Source organism: Pteropus medius, unplaced genomic scaffold (genome assembly GCF_902729225.1).
Source record: "Pteropus medius unplaced genomic scaffold, Ma_sr-lr_union100, whole genome shotgun sequence".
Classification (NCBI taxonomy): domain Eukaryota; kingdom Metazoa; phylum Chordata; class Mammalia; order Chiroptera; family Pteropodidae; genus Pteropus; species Pteropus medius.
The window spans coordinates 3,633,794-3,647,409 of record NW_024348304.1 but is presented as its reverse complement, the minus strand read 5'-3'; the positions used below and the strand labels follow the sequence as shown (position 1 = coordinate 3,647,409).

The window sequence follows — 13,616 nt, the reverse complement described above, 5'->3', positions numbered from 1 at the left end:
TGCTTGGCGGAGGTATATTACATAGCAGTCGGCAAATGAAAAAATAAACTGATTTCGTTGCTATCGAACAGTCTCTATAGTCTCCCCAATCGTGTCGTGTTTGTGCAGTCATCGGCCACATTTCGTAGACCTTCCCGTATTCAGGGAGGCCCATGAGATGATTCTGAGCAATTGAATGTCAGCAGAAATGAATGACCTTATTCACCCTCTCTCTGCTCGAAATTTAAATTCCACTTAGAATAGCTCATTATCATTTTCTTGCCTACAAAAACATTCTTTTTTTTTTTTAGAATCAGTTGAAATCTCACCTTCTTCTAGAAGACCCATTCTCCCATGCAAGCAGGATCTTATAACTTGTATGTACGTTGGGATCAGGGCATCTGTCTCTGTGCTCCCATCACAATTTAATATTATTCTTTTTAGTTACCTCATTGTAAGTAGTTGAATTAACCTCCCCATTGTAGTTTTAGTCTGTCGAGGCTGCTATAACATAATATCACAGACTGGGGGCTTTATAAATCACAGAAATTCATTTCTCACAATTCTGGAAGCCGGGAAGTTCAGGATCGGGGTGCCGGCCTGGTCAGATGAGGGCCTAACTTACATCTTCACAACTGAAAGAGGCCAGAGAGCTCTCAGGGGTCTAATCTACTTGTGAGGGTGGAGCCTCCCAAAGGCCCCATGTCTTAACCCCTTTGCCTCTGGGGTTAGGCTTTCAACATGAATTTTTTTGGGGGGCGGGGTGGTGGTTACAATCATTCAGACTATAGCAAAACTGTTAACATCTTGACATCAAAGAATTAACTTTCTAATATTACTTATCTCAGAGGTCAGATACATAGTAAGCATTATAAACATGTTGAATAAAAGAGGAATACATTAATTCGCTACAGTCTTCATTTAAATCTCTTAGAACTTTTTAGGTTAAATTTTAAAAGCCAAAATTTAGATACTACATTTTATATTTTTTTTAACCCAAATAAGTAAAACCTTTTAAGAAATACATTGGTGTTTTCTTCTATAAAATAAGGTCTGAAACAAATTTACACGTTATTGTTTTGGGAAGATGCAAGTGAAAAGGATGATGAAACATATTGAAAAATTACTTGTAAATAAATTCACTTCAATAATCTCCATCCAAAAAAAATCACCAAAATTGTAAAAAATTTAAAATCATACCAACAAGTTGATAATATTATATTTGAACTCATATTGTTATATCAGCTATACTGCTATCAGTTTTAACATTTAAAAGATATTGATATTCTGAACACTAACTGTTAGAAAAGTATCTCCATCTTTTTTATTTTAATTTTTTTTGATTTTTTTATTTTTTTAAGCGGGGCGACCCTTGGTTGACCTCACAGATTGCCAGGACCTTGTCAGTTTACAATCCCTTATTTTTTCATTTTTTTTATGCCTACAGCACCTGGTCTGCCTAGGTAGTCTCCCATCCAAGTACTAACCAGGCCTGACCCTGCTTAGCTAGCGAGATCAGACGGGATCGGGCGTGTTCAGGGTGGCATGGCCGTAGACTATCTCCATCTTTTTTTTATCACAACTTCTGGCTGAATAAACTTCACTTCTTCAGAACTAATTAGATTTCTTTCATCTACTTTGGAAGTATCAGTACAATTTTAGATAGAAAACAGAGAAAGAAAATTTCAAGCTTGAAATAAATTCTTTATTTTATATTTATCATACAGTAACATTCATCAGTTTAGTCAGTAATAGCATGTGTCCTTAAGGTTTTCATTTAAACAAAAAAAAAACATGCTAATTTGAAATGTTTCTTCCTTAAAGCTGTACATGAATAACATATGTATAGAGAAAACTCAGTGTTAGGATAATAACTTTAAATGAGAGACACAATTTATTTAGTCTCATTAGTTACCTTACAAGGCTTTACTATTTCACTACACCATGGAATGTGGACACAGGTTATCATTATTTCGCAAAGTAGACTCTAGAGCCTCAGACCTTTCCATTCGAGTGGTAACTCTGTATCATTTCAAGTCAACACTTGGGACCAAGGCAAGGAAGGAAGATCTTGTCAGCACCCTGACCTTGAAGTTAGACGAGGGAAAACAGTCTCAAAAAACTCTTTACGTATTTTTTTTCTTTCCAAAGTTTCTTTACATTTCAACATTTTTATTTTTTAGAAAAGTAATGTTGCACTCTGAACTATAAAAGATAAAATATTACTCTTCTGACTAACAACAAAGCACTGCTTTTTAAAAATATAATATTAAAAGAAGCATGTGGTAGTCTCTCATGTGAAGTGTACGTGAATATATACCTAATTATTTTTCCACCAGGCTGTGTAAGATGAAAGTGTGCCTAGAGGTAGAGTTGATACTTTTATACTTCTATTTTCTGATACCTAGTAGATATAACTAATTCTACTTTGAAATTCTCTTCTTATGAAAGTCTAGTTTGGTACCTTACTGTTATCCAGAGCTAAAGAATCTAAACTCACTTCCCTATACTTTATTTCATGGAGCATATTTTTCTTTCTTTCTTTTATTCCTCATCCAGTCTTAATATGTTCTTAATATGTAATTCTATTCTCAACATTTTCATACATGCCTTATGTATACATATATATGTTCATTTCTTTGGGAGTAAAGGGATAATGTATCTTCTATCATAAGATATGTGTATTACCAAATGAAACAGATGCAGGCAGATAATGTCTTGGGTGGGTTATGCCTATTTATACTCCCACTGGCAGTGATGACAAAATTAGGTCATGACAGTTTTTTTTAATTTTAGCTATTCTTCTACATATGTAAGAATATCTCATTTTAGTTCTAAGCGACATTTCTCTAATCATTAATGAAGTCAAATACCTTTTCCTTGTTTTATTTTTTCAAGTGGATAACTTTAGTGAATGCTGCGTCGAGTCCAATGGCCATTATTTATGGATTTTTTTCTTTCTTTTTTTTCTCATTGATTTGTAGATTATATGAGTTGTCTTGTCGTTGTTATATATCCTACAGTTTATAGTCCATTTTTATTTTCTTAATGCTGTTTTTGATGTACAGAGTCTCTAATCTTTAATGTAGTCTATTTTATCTTTTCTTTATTGCCAATGAATACATTCTAAATTCTAAGAAATCTTTTCCTACTCAGAGTTAATGAAAATATTCTCCCTTGTTAATTTTTAGGAGTTAATTGTTATATCATCTATTATTCTATAATCCAACATAAATGATTTTGAGTATAGTGTGAAAGATGTGACCAAATTTTATTTATTTTTCATACCTATACTCTTATTCTGGGAGTATTATTGAAAACATAATCCTTCCCACTGTTTTTCAGTATCAGTGTTGTCAAAAATTAAATGTCCCCGTCTGAATGTGTCCGTTTCTGGACTCTATTCTGAAATTTTACTCTATTATCATACCAGCGTTGCGGTGCCATAATTTGCATTACTTTATAAATCGTTGCGATTCTCAGTAGAGTAAGCTCTCCTATTTTGCAGTTCTTAAAAAGTCTTCTCTAATTTTGACACTTTGAATTTCTGTATACAATTTAGATATAATTCATTTTACAACTGGAAGAGCAGTTTCCAGACTGAGCCAGACTCTAAAAGGAGGAATTGGTGCTCCTTCAGTAATACTCTTAAATTCTCTTCCTACTGATAAAGGGAAAGAAAGACGATGAACGGTGACTTGAATGACAGCTTAAGAGGCCAGAGAATCACACAGGCAGCGAACTCAAGGCTGTAATTGTATATCATGAACTAAATACTAGCTGATGCAAAAGGAAAGGACAGTTCCATGACATTTTATAATTGTTTTTTTAAAAATGTGGTTTGAGTAGATAGACGATACATTCATGTGTCAATCATTTGTACATCTTCTCTGGTTTCAAAGAAAAAGGATAATGTGCATAGAGTTGTTGCTTTGGAAATATCTCAACTTTTACGTCTTCGCTAGAACTGTGGAATAGTGCCCAGAACCTCAAGTAAAAACAAAACAAAACAGAACAAAAGCGAAGCAAAACAAAATAAGACAAACGACAGCAACAAAATCTAATTTAATTCAGAAGACAATTGTTAAATATCGGTATTGTTTCAAGGTTTAACAGTCGTTGGATAAATTACCTAAGAAGGCTTTTCCTGAAAAAAAGTTCAAGTTGTGTAAAATTTTAAAATATAAAATGAATAGAGGATATTTATTTGTCTCCTAAGCAAGTTGTTAGAGTTTAGGATTTTAAACATAAGTGGAAAATTTTTACCTAGTTGGAAGCAGCAGTTGAAAAATTGTAAGGTTTTTGCTAACTTTCAAATCCAAGTGTTTTTTATTATATACTGAGAGATAATCTAGTTTGAAACAGTTATTCCCCACAGTGTAATGTTGAATCAGCAGGCCTTGATTACTTACTCAGTAGGATGCCTTTGAATTGGTTAAATCAAATAACTGTCATGTTGGACAATTCATAGAGGACTAATGAAGTGTATGGAAACTGGAAAAAAGCCAAGACAGGAAAAACGATGACCATGAAAATTATATATCATTCAGTTTAGGTGTAAACATCCATCTCTCTCTATTATGTTATAATAGTTTATTATTCAAATACATACTTTAAAGAAAGACTCTCAACTGATAAGCAATTGGTTTAGATTCTAATAAACACCAAAGAAAAAAGATAAACATTTTAGTCTTGTTCAAACCATCTGTGTTTGATTAAACTGAAAAATTGGAATGAAGAAACTTATAAGAAAGAATAAGCTTCTGTTAAAATTTTCCATTCATAATAAGGAATCACCAGTATCCCAAACAAAAGTTCATTTTACATTTAATTACTTGCTACTGGCGATACACATCAATTAAAAGTAAAATTTCAAAATATGTTGAACATTATAAAATTTTTGCACACATAATATTAAGAGCACATGAATTTATAGGAAACGTTTATGCTAATCGAAAAGGAGAATGATTTCTTTATGACAGGGAAAGCCATTTCTGGATTAAATTAGTGAACTCAATAATTTAATTTACTCTCTCAAAATCAAATTAATGGATTTGATTCAACTGACTTTCCATATAACATTATTCTATTTCCATTTTTTTTTCTTTTTACTTTTTAAATTTACATTGAAGTTTAGTGAAATTTTCTGAATGATCTATGGGATTTTTGTTATTGTTGCTGTTTTGATTATAAGCCCTTAAGTAAAAAGACATTGATCTCTCTAATCTTTTGTGGTTAAAAATGACTCAAAATTTCAGTAGAGGAAAAAGTTGAAGAGGTTTAATATTTTAAGTCAAAGTTATTGAAATTTAAAAAGTAAAAGAAAAATCTAGAATTTTTGTCAATTCCTTTATTATATTTTTCATTTTTTCACTTTTAAACATTTTTATTATTAGTAACTCAATACCATTTCACTAAAGACTTGGGCAGTTGTTATAAATTCTTAATAGACTTTATCGTCTTCCATTGTCCTTCTATTCCAATATAAATTACATAGTCTTTGGAAAATAAACCTTTAAAAATTTTTAATAACACTAGCAAAACATTTTAATAATCTAGCAGATCAAGTTCATAGCTGTCAGTCAGATATTAAAACTATTTCTCAAATTAGTCTCAGTTTATGTAATTAAATTGATTTTGAATTTTTTTCTGAACAAACACTTTATTCTTAGACTTTATTTGACCCCTGTATATATGTTCTACAATTTTAAGCCTCTTGATAGCTGTGGTCAATTTTTTTTCCCCGAAGTATAGTAGCAAAAAAATATCCTTGCCAGTAATAGTGGTGTTTCTGTACATTGTTGCCAAAACTGCGTAATTTTGTCTGTTTTCAATAATGTCATCTTCTAATTATGTATTTATATTACAGTTGTCTTCAGAAACTGCTTAGTTTGAAAGACTGTGAATAATAAAATTAAATAATAGAGAATAGATGTAAAATATTAATATAATTAAAAAATAGTTTGTTATTTCAGAACCACTATGCTCAGCAGTTTCCATGTGTTAATGCAATGACTATGCTCAATAACTGTTTTATTGTTCAAATGAGATAAATGAGATCTAAGAATGTAAGTAATATGCCCAAATTCACAAAACTAGAGAGTGATGTAGATGCAGCTCAAGCCTATGCTTTTCGGTGCACAAGATACTATTGAGACTATGAAATGGGATTTTGTAAGTAACCGAAATAGCTCCATTCCTAGAATGAATGAAATGCCCACAAAATAGTAGCTGAAAAATATGTAAATTCTAAACCACTTGTGCAAAGAAGTGTAGCTTATTAATTCTCATATCTGTCACCTCAAATCAAAAAACCAAAACCAAAAGTATTCGATAAATATGGACTTAATTGAATTCTTTTTCTGTCGTATATCCCTATACGTACATATTTTTTCTTTTTTAATTTCCCAATTCTCTCCCCTAAACTGAAAAACAGAACATTTCTTTTTAACAGTAAGAGGATATGATTTATATCAACAGTTGTCTGCATTTATTGTAGGAAGTTGGATCCATCATTCTTAACTTGTTCATTATTTAACAAATATTTATTGAACATCTATTATAGGTCAGACACTGTTCTAGATGTTGAGGAGACAGCAGTTCATAAAAAAAAAAAAAAAAAAAATCCTTGGCCTGATGGATTCTAGATTCCAACACAGGATGCAGACAACAAACAGTCTCACTAAGCAAAACGCATACTGTCTTAAGTAATGATAGTGACAGATGCTAAGAAGAAAAGCCGAGGAGGGAGAAAGCTGCGTGTGCATGTGGCGGTGGAGGTGTGGCGTTTTAGATTCGGTGGCCAGTGGAGAAAGCACGGAGATCATCTGAGTAAAGACCTGAAGGATGCGAGAAGATCCAGTCTCGTGAATTTTTTTGGACAGAATATTTCAAGCAGAGAAAGAAATACCAAAGACTAAGATGGGATGTGCCTAGACTAGTCAGGAAACGGTAAGAGCCCGGAGCAGTGAAAGTGGAAAGAGAGGGGTCCAGGTACGAGAGGCGATGGGCAGATCACGTGGTGGCTTGGAGCCCGTCCCTAGTGAGGTGGGATGCAGGGTTTTGAGGAAGGGGCTGATGCAACCTGATGTGTCTCAATGGCTCTCTCTCTCTCTCATTTCTCTGTTTTTTGTTTTTTGTTTTTTGTTTTTAATTTAAGAGGGAAGCATGGAAGAAGGGAGACCCATTCGGATGTTTTTTTAATAATGTAGGCAAAAACATAATGGCAGCTTAGACTCAGGAGGTGGGAGGACAGTGGGCAGAAGGGGATGCTTTAAGCATAGACAGATGTGATGCACCCGTATGAGTGTGATACAAGGTGATAGAGAAAGAGAGCAGTCAAGGGTGATTCAGATATTTGAACGAAACAATGAAAAGAATGGAGTCCTCATTTTCGGAGAGGGGAAAGATGATTAAGGGGGTTATCAGGAGGGAAAGGAGTGGGAGACATGAGAAATTCAGTTTGGGGCCTTTTGATTTAAAGCAGAAAACCCTACTAGAATCCAATCACTCCCCCCGCCCTCCTCCAGTAATGTGCTGGTTCAGGCCAGCATCCCCTTTCCATGGATTGTTGCAATAATTCCTCTCTTGCAAACTTGAACTAATTAACATATAAAGGACCTTAATTCCCCCAATTGCAATATGCATATTTTCAAGCACATTTAAAACATAAGCAAAACAATGACCATGAGCCAGTTCTAAAGCTCATTTCAGTAAATTTCAAAATCGTAATCGTATGGATTTAACCTGACAATATAATGAAGCAAGAAATCAGAAGGAAAAATTAACTACAAAAATACGATATGTTCTCCAATATGACAACAGCTCCCTAAATAACTCAAAAATCAGATAAGAAATCAGTCGATACTGGAAATTATTCATAAACAGATAATAATAGGACATAAAATGCTTTGAATCCACATTTTCATCATGCTTAAGGAGAATTATTGTCTTATATATGTGTACTAGGAAAGAAGAAACCATAAAAGTCAATTCAAAATTTAGAAATAAACTAACAGCAATTGAAATTCATAAAAAGTGAAAGAAAAACTATAATGAAAATAAGAACGGGAGTCAGCGAAATAGAAAACAATCATTTACTAAAGTAATTGATAAAGGCAAAGTTGTTTTATGAAAAGATTTCAAAAATGTCAAACACCTAAAAAACTGTTAAAAGTATAAAGGAGAAAGATGCAAGTAACAAATGCCAGTGATGGGAGAGAGCACTGCAGATCAGCCTGACAACGAAACGATAATATGTTCTCATAATAATTATTACATTATAATATCATCGATATATACATTATATGTAATACATAAAATATAATTATAATAACATAGATAATCTTATGCAAGTCAGTTTGCAGATTTAGAAACAAAACTACACTCATGTTGATAAAATAAAAATGAAAATATGAATATTCCCGTTGAAATTAAAATATTTGAATGCATTATTAATAGCTATTCACAAAGAGAACTATGTGCTTAAATAACTTCATCAAAATTTGCTACTAAAATCTTAAAAAAGTAAATAATGCCGTCTTTTTCCCCAAACTCTTTCAGACAATAGAAAAAGAAGAACAGTCCCCGGGTCATGTTTATGAAGCCAGGTTTTCACAGCAAAACATGAAAAATAGTATAAAAAATGTTGACACAGCATTCCATTCATTAATTGGATGCAAACAATTTAGACAAATGTATAAAATCAAACCCAGTAATTATTTTGAAAGGATACTATTGTTTGACTTTTGGGGATTTATTTTAGAAAAACAAGTTGATTTTAAAATTTAAAAAAGAAAGAAATTAATTACACTAAGATGACAGAAGAGAAAGTCGTGCAATTAAAAAAAAGTTTTGATAAATTCAACAACCGTTCATGATAAAGAAAAAGTTACAAAAATAATACACAGAAACTTCTTTTTCTATGATAAAGTTGTTGAAAACATTTTTTATGCATCACATGTAATGGTAAAAACGTTTCCTTTGAGAAGAGCAGAAAGACAAGCATGTCATCTGTCACCCTTTCCCCCATTCACATATGAAACAAATGTTCTTGCCAGTGCAGTATGGCAAGAAAAAGAAATAAAATTTATATAACTGGAAGAAAAAAGTAAAAGTATCATTATTTTAAGATTTTATAGAAGTGTGCCTTGAAAATTTGAAAGTCTACCAATAAATTAGAATTAACATGATATTTGTAAAACTTGGCTCAATATAAAGGATTTATTGTATTTCTAAATATAATTGATGAATATTTAGAAAATGAAATATCTATTTACATATACCTTTACAATAATTTTGAAATATCTCGAGTAGGAATTAATGTAATAGAAGACGTGGAAGACCTCTCACAGCTCTACACGAGAGAATGAAATGTTATTAATAGAAATGTTAAAAGATCTAAAAAAAAGGAGAGCTACAACATAGTCATCTTTCACAAGACTCAGTAATGTAAAGGCGTCACTCCCCATGCTTAGATAATCCATGCATCCCAATGCAAACTTGATAAGCCGATCGAAAAATGTATAGCGAAGTACTAAGAACAACCAAGAAAGACACATATATATTTTTTTAATTGGGAGGATTTACCCTAATCAACTTCAAGACTTATTATTTAGGTTCCAGTGAAAAAGGAATTGTTGAGGAGGGACTTCGAAAATGAGCAGGGAACCAGCAATCGAGAGCAAATTTCAATAATGCCCAAGACGGGGAATGAGGGTCTGAACAGGTGAGCAGGAGGAGAAACAGGCAGGAAACCATCGCAGAGATGTTTAGGAAAATAATCATACACAATCCTTGATGACTGACTGAAGGTATGAGAGGCCAGAGGGAAGAACCCATTTAGAATGATTTGTGGGTCTTGAGTATATGGCCGGGCTGGCCAATAATGATCGATTGCTAGAAATATTAACAAATAGATTAAATTTATGTCCTGGTACAGAAAGAGAACTGGAGATGCGGGTAGAAATTCAAAAATCTTACGTTTCCTTTGCAAAGTGTTAAAACTGAGCATAAGGCTCAAGGATGAGGACAGAACACCTCGACCAGAATCACCACGTGAACTGGACTGGAGGAAACGGAAGGCCCGGCCCCACTGTTGTTGAGATATTCCAAGGCAGCTCGCAACGTGGGTCCGATCAATAATCGCGTTTCTTTACACTACTCGTAAAAAGAGAGCACAAAAGGAGTAAAAATGATTCTTCTTGGAGGCAGTTGTGCTTAATTAGCTCTTTCTAAGCGGTGTAATAATTGGCAGCATTCAACCTGCTGACAGCTCTGCTTTCTCCTTCCTTTCTTTCTCTCCCTTCTTTTTTTTTTCCCTGAGATTCTTTCAAAGAAAGATCAAAGCCTTTCGAGCTGAGCGAATGCTAATGGTGCATACATTTATTTGAAAAGCTTTAAGCCCTCGAAAATCTGCACATAACATTCTGTATTCCCAAATGTCTGCCTGTAAGTGTTTTTGAGAGGATTCGACGATTTATCTCTACTGCTTCCCACCCCCCCCACCCCCACCCCGTGTCCTTTTCAAAAGAAAACATGCCTACTTTAACATTTCGGAAAAATTGATTCAAATGAGAGTTACATAACCTTTTCCAACCCTTCGCAAAATAGATACTTTGACCCCCCCAGACTTGCCATAGAGTTAATGAGTCTCTTCCTCACGCACATGTGATTCTCGCCACATCGTAGGAGGGGCCTGTGCCCGCCACACAGCCTGGGAAATGATTAAACCCCTTGTTGGTGTATATATAACTCCGACAGGTGGGAGGTGTCGCTGCTTGAGTTTGCAAAGAAAGAACAGAATAATAGTTCAGTTGAACAAAAACATTTCTTAGATTCTTAAAAAGAACAAAATGCCTTTTCACTGTTCTCGAAATGGGAATTACCCATGGCAACTTTTGCAACACTGGCCGAGAGCTCCTTCAGAAAATGAGAGCCGATAAACGCTAGCGCTGGTAGGATGGTTTCAGAGGAATCGATTTTTCTGAAGCTTCGGCGGAAATTTACAATGTTCGATTTTTGGTTTCACCCTCAGGATATTCATCATAATGGAACACTTAGAGTGCTCGGGGGTTACGCTTAGCCAAATTTCAGGGGTACCACGTGGACCTGGACACTTTGTCTGAGACACAGAAAGTTTTACTTGAGTTGCTCTTGTTACTTTTGTTTAAAAAGGAGAAAGAGGAGGGGGAGATAAACAGGGTAAAATAATAAAAGTATATTGTACGTTAAGATTAGTTGGAGGATTAGAATCACCAGAGGGTATTTTATTATCTGAGAGCATCTAGAAAAAAATCTCTTACTTGTATTCAGAAAGGTCGACAAGAATTATCCTTCAGAAAATGTCTATCGGAGAAGAAAATATAATTTCTGATACCACCCAATGAGTCCCACTTATTCAATGTACCGATTATACTATATTTCAAGGACCGAAATTTGCTTTATAATTCAACTTGCACCCTCCTCCATGTTTTCCTCTCTTTCGTGCCCATTTTCTGGCAAAATTAAATCTAATTCAGGAATTGAAACAGGAGTGTCTCGTCCTCAATTCTATTCTTATTGAGTAATGTTTGTTATTGAATACGTGAATATCTCTATAGGTCTCTATGGTAACAAAGAAGTGTTTTGGCAGTGACTGGAGTGGTTCAGATGATTGAAAGGGCGATAAGCGTTATTATTTTTAAAAATTCCAGGCCCCCTGCCAATATTTTAGAAACTGTCCCTTTCCAAGCTTATGATATTATTTAACTAAATCTTTTTTAAAAGGAAGAGCTTCCTCAGTGGAAGGCTACTTTGTCATGAGGACCGTTATGAAGCATTTTGTGACATGTTGGCGAAGAATTAATGTTAAGGTGTTTATACTTTTGTTAAGCTTAGATTGAGAACCGATGGACAAAAAGCGGAATAACGGATTCTTGTTAGCCATTTACAGCGTGCCAGGCTCTGAGCTCAGCTTTCCACCCGACTATCTCACTTGCCCTCAGAGCCACATGCAGTAGTTTCCCTCATCATCAGCCTCTTCACTTAACTGAGAAAACTAGAGGGGGAGAGTTGGGTGAATCCCTCCAGGCCATCCAGAATTAAAATGGCGCTCGATCTGATTCTAGATCCCATCGTAATCATCTGGCCGGGCTAGCTCTCTCATTTTTCTGTGTCTCAAACATAGCTGGGTCGGAGCATCCAGGAATCCTAATAAAATAAACGTGCGCTCGTACCGTGAGTTCGAGTGCGAGGCATGTGATCTGTCTTTCATAACTACCACCCTGATGTACGGACGTAACCCAATCCTTCCCCTTAAGAGCCTGGAGGATCACTTTCCTTCTTCATGACTCTACCCAAAGCAAAAGTAGCCATCTCAAACACCGATCCCTTCAGCATGGGATTTACTGCTTATGTAAAACAGGGTGATGGTTACAGAGGGACCGCCACACCAGAAGATCGAGCGCCAGCTTCTGCTGTCACGGCAGAGCCGGAGAGTATGTGGTGGCATGGTTCTTGCCGTGGTGGCATGGTTCTTGCTCATCCCATGCCGGCCCTGGAGTTCAGTGGTGGCTGCGATGCGGGTGTGGGGGCCCAGGACCAGGCCGGGGCTGCTGTTGGCCTCGAGGCTCCTCCTCTGTCTGAGAACAGAGCAGTGGGTTGGAGCAGGGTCGCCTTCTGTGGTCACCCAGTAGCTGATCTACAGCACAATTCTTTCCTTTCTTCCGGGCCTCCCACTGTCCTGCGCAGCACCTTCGTATGAGTTAGAAAAGGGTCGCCTTACTCTGGGCGGAGAAGGCCTGCACCAGCAGGTAGCCTGCCGCGGGGAGCACAGGTCAGGTCCCCGCTCCAGGCGGGCGTCCTGCAGTAAACACCGTGCACGAACACATGCAGCAGCCGCACCTGCAGACTGAAGCAGCTCCAGAAAACGAGACCCCCGTGTCTCAGGTACTTTACGTTCTGGTTAACGACAACACTCAACAGTCGGGCCTCACAGTCGGAAGAACCTGAAGTAGGAAATATGCAGCCAAGCTGGATGGTGGGAACAGTTGGGGAGAAAGAATAGAATCTGCTTCCTTCTGTTCCTCCTGCCCATTTCCAGCCCATCTCCTCCACACCGCCTTTAGATGTTTTACTTTTCCTCTCGAATGTCCTCAGCTCGGGCCGGTGTCAGAATCATCTGGAGCACGTGGAGAGCAACTTGTCCTCACGCATACCTCCAGACGGGTTAGGTGGGGAACGCCAGGGGGAGGACCCAGGCATTTATACTATTAAGTGTTTCAAGTGATTCCAGTGGGCGAAGTTGAGACTCACCGCCGATGTAAATAAACGGCTGAGCTACCACGTGGTGTAAAGCTAAAACCATGCCATCTACCCACAGCTTCCAGGCTGTAATGAGCTTGTGTGACTTAAGTTATGTATAGTGGATCTTTAAATTATATACAAAAGGTCCATTTTATTATTTCAAAATCCGTAACTAGAAGGTTCAAGTCAATTTTATCCTTCAACAAGATTATCAAAATGGCTTACTCCCCAGTGTTGCCAATTAATGAAATAATACGTCACAGGCATTACAGCTTTCTTCCTAGAAATTCTAGCAGAGCGGCAGCAAATGAACATTAGCCGGGCGTGAATAAAAACAGCTTTCCACGACGTGA

At 36.0% G+C, this 13,616-nt stretch overlaps 1 pseudogene; it reads right to left on the bottom strand.

Moving 5' to 3' along the window:
- Positions 1-1,417: 1,417 nt before the first annotated feature.
- LOC120616293 (uncharacterized) lies at positions 1,418-1,536 on the bottom strand (annotated as a pseudogene).
- Positions 1,537-13,616: the final 12,080 nt, after the last annotated feature.